This window comes from Lonchura striata, chromosome 3 (genome assembly GCF_046129695.1).
Source record: "Lonchura striata isolate bLonStr1 chromosome 3, bLonStr1.mat, whole genome shotgun sequence".
Taxonomy (NCBI): domain Eukaryota; kingdom Metazoa; phylum Chordata; class Aves; order Passeriformes; family Estrildidae; genus Lonchura; species Lonchura striata.
The window spans coordinates 59057774-59064882 of NC_134605.1; the positions used below are offsets into that span (position 1 = coordinate 59057774).

Genomic DNA, 7109 nt, shown 5'->3' on the forward strand with positions numbered 1-7109 from the left:
CGCAGCCGCCCGTGCCCCCGCGTCCCGGCCGGGCTGCCTCGACCCCGCGCTGCCCGCACCCTCTCTGGAGGAGCGGGGTTTTCGGGAAGGGACTGCCATCCCTACGTGTTTTCATGCCGCTCTGTCCGGAGGGGACCCCGCCACCAGAAACGTGGCTTCCTCACAGCCTCCGGTCAAGCCGCCGCTGGCTCCTCCGCCGGCCCTCGCAAGGGCAGGCGGTCGGCAGAGCGACCTGGCGGCCGGCTGAGCCCCGTCGCCCATCCCAGGCGGGCCGGCAGCCCCCGGCTGCTCGCGGGGCGCAGCCCGGGCCCCCCGTTTCCGCCGCACCGGGAGTGAGCGGGAGGCGCAAGTGGGGAACAATGCGACAGCAGCCGTCGCGGCTTGCTCCTGTCTTGGGGCTTACCCCAGTAGCCCCGGTAACACCCAGCCAAAGAGCGGTGAGGGCAAAACAGCAGGGAGTATCACCTGGACAGAGGCAGAAAGTCCGGCTGGGCGTGGAAAAAGTCGCCCGTCCGCACGGAAAAACAGTTTGGGTTTTTGCAATTAAACTAGCGTGGGGCCGGGGTAAAAGCTAGCCTTTGTCCCGCGATGGACGGCTCCGCTGCTCTCTCCCATCACATTTGTTTCACATTTGTTTTACAGCAATTTTGTTTTTGTTGTTGTTGTTGCTGTCATCGAACCGACATGAAAACAGTGCTAAATAAACGCTAAATACAAGCAGACGCACACACCCCCTCCACGGACACATGCGACAGGGAACCCGTTTCCTCCACCTCCGAGCAGAAGGGGTGGGAGGGAGATGCAAGGACGAGGAAGTCAGAGACACTCACCTTCTCGCTGCCGGGATATGCCGCTACCTTTATTTTAAGGCCGCTCCTTATTTATTTATTCTCGTACCTTCTCCGAGCCGAGGCTCCCCTTTTGCACTGTTCCTCTGGCCAAAACAGAACATCCCCCCTACAAGTCGTCCCCCCCACCCCTTTCTCCACACACAAATAAAGATCAACGCGGAGCAAAACGGGAGGAGAAATTCGGGGCGGGGGTGGGGGGGTAGATGGAGGAGGAGGCTGGTGCGGGAGAAACCAAACACTCCTCGCTCTTCAGTGAATGCAACTAGTTGCCTCTCACGCACCGGAACGTAAAAAGTCTCCCCGTCAAGGGACGGGACTTCCCTAAGGAAAGGTAACCCGCTCCCGCCCTCCCGCCCAAAAAGGCCGTCCCGCGAGCGCGGAGGTAAGGGGCGAGGAGCCGGGAGCCAGCGCAGCCCCGGGGCGCCGCTCCGCACTTGTGCTGGGAGCTGCCGCAGGGCTGCTCCCTGTGCCGGCCCCTCTCGGCACGGCAGCCCCGCTGCCCACCCGCCGCTGCCCCGCTCAGCTGGCCGGCACTGCCCTGCCCCGGGCTCGGAACACCGCGGCGGGCACGGACCGCCGGCTCACCCGGCCGCCAGTCAGCTCCAGTGTCCCTCCCGCGGCCCTCGGCATCGCAGCCCGGGGCCTGCACCTTTTGCCTTTGCCACTCCCTGACATCTGCAGTTAGTAGTGATGGGAGCAAAGAAGGGGGCCCTGAAGGGTAGGATTGATTAATGCCAATCTGCCAGAGTACAGGTAATGAAGTCTGTACTTCATTTTTTCCCTTTGTTTATTTCTAGAAGAAACCAACACTAAAGTAATCCTGAGTTTGAATGATCAAGTATGATCAAGTACTACGCGACAGGACTGGTTGCCATACCCTTTTATAGGATACATTTTTCTCCTTTCTCTCAAGCTGACCAGTGTGGATGAAGGCAAAGTCCTTTCCTGCTCTTAAACTGAACACTCTGCAAGAAATTCAGCAGCTGCATTTGGTCCTCTTTGCTCCATTGTGTGGGGAAGTGGAAGAAAATCCCTAATTGCTTAGTCACATTTCATACTCTTACCCTTCAGCTTGTATTATCTTCTGACTAGTTTCACTGAGTGGATTGGGTGGCTCTGGTTCAACCAGTTTCATCACCCTCCTTCTCTCTCAAGTTAACTTCACTATCCAAAGGGTCTAAGTAAAAGATTTAAAAGAGGAGGCAACATTTAGGCCCTATATTTGGAGAGAGATGTGAAAGAAAAGTCTTGGGCTTCATAAGTCATGAATGTTATAAGCTTTTGAGGTCAGCAAGTCACATGAAATGAGGGGTAAAAAAGTATCAATTTGTGAAAATTATTTTCTACCTGCCTTCTGTTTTCTCAATTTGCATTTGGTGATACTATTTAAAGCTACTTAACTTTACTCAAGCCTTTGAATTTCATAAATTGCATTTAATGAATTCTACAAACATGGTAGTCTTTCTCCTAAATAATTTCAGATTTCAGATGGCTTCATGAAAACAAGTCTATAAAAACCTTGTATTTGCTATCCTGGGAGACTCGCCACTCAGAAAGAGAACAGACTTGGAAAACTCTTTTGACCTACACAAATACAGCTAGAAAAACTTTTAAACTAAAAGAGCGTCCAAAAGCCAGCCTTCAAATTGACATAGTGTAGGACAAGCCAGAAATAGGAAATTAATTTTGAAAATAAGAGTTTAGAGCATAACTGGAAGGGGAGAAAACTCAGTTTTGTTGGAATAATTATGATTGACAACCCTGCCATAGACTAAGTTGTGACCAATGCCAGCACCCATCTTGCTAACAGGCTCCTTCTGTGGGGAAACATGCTAACAACTCCTTCCTTTCCAGGGGACTTGGGTGAGTGGCAGCTCGGTGGTCTGTTGTGAGGTACTCAAACATGGTAATGAAGGTTTTGTGAAGTCTGGTTTCCTTCCACTTCAATGAAGTGAATTCCTGTTGTGGGGAACAGTCCTGTAGTAACTTTGGTTGTTTTGTTGGACCTATCACTCTAAAGCAAGCTCTTAACCATTTGTTGTTCTCTCTCTTAAAATGTATAGTTGACTTGAAAAGATTATCTATATCTTTGTTCAATGTAACTTGCTTCAAATTGAGGAGGTGTGGGAGGCCTGCACTGCTGGTACATGGTATGGTCCCAAGGCAAATCTCCCAGTAAGGATCCTGGTCTTGATGCTGTTGAAATATGCTGCACTTTTGCTGCTGGTTTTGGTGAGAGCAGGCAGGGTCACACCGAAACTGAGTGTCGCATGTACTGAAGGGATTCCTACAGAAACTGATCTGATAATCAGACTTTTTTTTTTTTTGCAGAGATTTATTGCAAGTATGACTCACAGGCAGTAATTAAACAGTGATTTCTGTTAAATCTATGCCTTTAGGATGAAGTAAATTCCCATGAGCTCAGTGGAAGTGATTTCAGAAGGCGGCAAATCCAAAATGCAATAAAGCGCATGGGTTCACATAAATGATTTTGTATGACCATTGAGAAGGTCGTGCTTGAAATAGTCCTAACAAAGGACTCCACTAACTGCACTAACAAACTGCAGGATCCACTTTTACACCACAATAGAAGAATAATGCCTTATCCATTTAAAGCAACATGGGAATGCAAGTAGGCAGGATGTTATTATCTAGACTGGTATTTGGCTGGGCACTCCTACACTGGCAAAAACTCCCACAGGGTGTTTAATGTCCACAAGTGCTCAGTATCCTTGGTTTTACCTCTTAATTAAAGACAGCACTTGTGATCATATTCTTTCTGCTGGTTCAGTACTGCATCAGCAGAAGTATACCACACTGCACAAATACCATTTCATAGAGTAACCTGGAATTTCCTTGGAAGTCTTCCATGCAAATACTACAGACCCAACCCTACTTACCTTGTGAAATCTAGTGAGGTTACAGCTATAAGTAGTGTGACTTCAGAGAATCATGTTTGCATATGGTGCTAAAAGAAATATGGAGTTTGGAATATTAATAAATCATTTTAAAATTAAACCAATATTCTTTTGCATTGTATCTCAGTGACAAGGTTCTGTTGCTCTTTATGCAAAGGCATTATAGTAAAGATACTCTGAGAAAAGCTAATGACAGAGAGACACTATTTTGGCAATGGATCATTATTATGATTTATTCAAGTGCCTACCATGTCCTGCATCAGATAAGGTACCTGTTGCAAATTTTGTTTTGCAAAAGTAGGGCTTTGAAATATGGTTTCTTGTTTTCAGGTTCAAGTATGAAATCCAAAAGCATGTTAATTAGGCAAAGAGTGTTGATCTATATACTTAAGGTTATTATTGGTACTTCATGGCTTTATAGTCATAAAAAGAAAGAATGAATGGGGGTTCTTTTGACCTGGTTATCAGATTTCAGGTCTAAAAAGAAGGTGACCCACCCTTTTCAGTAATTTGACATGCAGGGTTCAGCTGTGGGTTCAAAAACAGGTTATAACTGGCTAGTCATTGTGATCTTGAAATGCCAACTGTGCCTTTAAGTATGTTATATAACCTATTTTTTGGTTTCAGTTTTCAATTATGCCATCATTTCAGTGTTACTTAGATTTTCATATATTTTTTAATCCAAACAAATCTGACCTCAATCATAAGGTTCCATGGCTCCAAATAGCTGAGCTTTTCTAATATTTTATTTTGAGTGCCTACATTCAATACTTCATCGCAGAGATATGTGCTGCAGACAGTGCCAAATACGGTGCCAGGGATGTCCTCAATTATCTTCAGTGCTTACCAGGAGAGGGCTCTGTTCTGCACACCGTACACAGACAAAGGCCTCACTGAAATTAGTGCAAGTTTTGTCTCTAAATCTTGCTTCAAAGGAAGCTGGCTAAGTGCAAAGAAAAATCTGCATTGTTTCAGCTGCCTGTGCATGCGGAATGAGGTGCGTTTGATAATCTTAATTTGTATCCTGCCATTTCACCAGGATCTTTTTTTCTTTCCTTGGAGACAGCCACTCTGCTTCCTGCAATATATCTTTCCATCATGTTTCATGGAAGTTTAATGAAGATTCATTTATGTAATCTATGTAGCTGACCCAGGGAAAATGTTGGGCCATACAATTTTGTTTGATGATCCCTGTGTTCCCTGATCATTGTAGGATACAAAACGTATGTCTGCACTGGTCAGGGTTAGCACATGGATCTGTTAGCTTACTTCTCACCAGTTAGCATTCTCCTAAAAATGCCCTGATCCAGTTCAGATTGTGGTATGGGTCAAGCACCATTCCTGGTTCTTTGACTAGTCCAGGCACCCATCCTATGCTGAAGAATGAGAGAGCTGATAATGAGAATTTTGGCCTTACAGAAACACTGCTCTGACAGAGGGCCTTAGGTCAGAAGAACAATCTTCAGAAAATTTCCTTGTGCAGATGTAGCCTGAAAGTGACTCTCAGATGTGTTCCAGAGACAACATCGGGTCAGGTTGTTGGGGAGGCAGGAGAAATGTCAGGGCTGGCATTACCTCACCTCCAGAGCCTCTGGCACGGTGGGAGGACTGAGGGTGTGCCCCACATCTATCCGTGTTTATTCTGGCTGTAGAAACTTGTTTCAGATTTCATTTCATTACAAATAAAATGAAGAGCAATCCTTGGATGATTTATAAAAATGTGAACATTTTAAGCTGTACCATTAAATGTTTATGCTGCTGCTTAGTGTAATTCCCTTGAATTTGTTTTTTTAATCAGTTTTATGTTAGATGTACTTTCCTCACTTCTGATTACTTCTAGGAATTTTTGCCATCTTTTAAATCTTCTCTCTGGTTATTTTTATCCATTTACAAGATTCTTCAATGGAATAACTCTGAGATGGCCACCGTAATATTACTAAAAATATATTTAAAGCAGCTTCAACATCTGCAAGATGTAAAACTCTGCATTTTGAAAATGGTTTTTGATTATGTATATAGGTAGCATAAACCAGAGACTTCATTTTACTGTCATTGATCAGAAATGGTCTGGGTAAGTCATTGTTTGTGTGCGTTAGTCAACTTTCAGGCATGTTGAGCTTTCCAGTGATACCAATAACGAAGCATTCATCAGTGTCCTTGTCAGCGGGATAGAGCTTGTTATGCAATAAACTCAAATACAGATTCATACCAAGACCTTTTTACTACATTATAACATCATGTTGTTGCTGTATTGCATTATAATATAATAACATATAGTCAGCAAGAAATGATTCGCAAAAGTTTTTTAACATGTTTTATAGAAGTTAAAGTGTCATTGCCAAATGGCGCTACAAATGACATTATATATTGCCATTACACTAAAAATAATTTTGTTACTTCCAGAAGCATGATTGAATTCAATTCTCCTAGTAGCATAAGAGTAAATGAAGCTCAGGCAATTTCACTTGTTTATTTGCAGGTGGTGTGCAATAAAGAAAGGAAACAGAGAAAAACTATAAAATGAAAAGCAGAGATTCAAAAAAATTAATGTCAAAGACTATTTTCAGAAAACCTGTTTTATTTCAAAGTACAAGTTCCTTTCTCCTGTTAAAATGTTCTGTTCAAAGACTTCAGACATTTCTGAACGTGTAAGTTACAGCTCCAGTATAATCTATAAGCATTTATGGATTTAAACTGCTAGTTCATTTGCAGCACTGTCAGAATAGTAGTAGGCAGAAAGCCAGACACAGCATTCAGGGGCAATTACCCTTCCTTTATAGTAAGTATTGCAATGTTTTCTTGCATTGGGATACTCCTGACCAGACTCTTTAGGTGCTGGTTTCTATGAGCACCTCATCCTGAATCTCAGATATATAAATTAGAAATAAAGTGTTCAAGTTATTTTAAGGGCATTTAAACAGACGTTGTAGAGGTCTGTTTTGTACATGTCTGTCAGTTAATCCTGATGTTGCACTTCTTATTAAATAATTCTTTATGCATTGAAATCTTAACATATCCAGCAAGAGGAAAGTTTGTTTTGTCCTGGAAGTGAAGTAATAAGTATACTCTGAATGAATCAGTAATGTTCATGTTTCTGCATTCTTCTAATAGGTCTAATCTGTTTATGTAATATATTAGTAGTTATTGATGTAGTTATTATATTTACATTTGGTTACTTATTAACATTTACTCATAATTTATATATTCTGTTGGGATATCCTTACTGCACTTGGTAAATGCAGAGGTAGGCACAGTCTCTGCCATGGGGATTTTACCAGCTAGCCCCATGTAAACCACACAAAAGAAGTTACTAATATAATTTCCTCTGGCATGGTAATCC

At 43.3% G+C, this 7109-nt stretch overlaps 1 protein-coding gene across 5 annotated transcripts in view; it reads right to left on the reverse strand.

Moving 5' to 3' along the window:
- The window catches only part of EYA4 (EYA transcriptional coactivator and phosphatase 4), a 138986-nt gene extending 137855 nt beyond the window's left edge, over positions 1-1131 (reverse strand). For all 5 annotated transcript variants that reach the window (XM_077782202.1, XM_021540675.3, XM_021540674.2 and 2 more), the window contains exon 1: positions 831-1131. The gene's annotated coding sequence lies outside the window, so the exon portion shown is untranslated. The remainder of the gene's footprint in view (positions 1-830) is intronic.
- Between the last annotated feature and the right edge of the window lie 5978 nt (positions 1132-7109).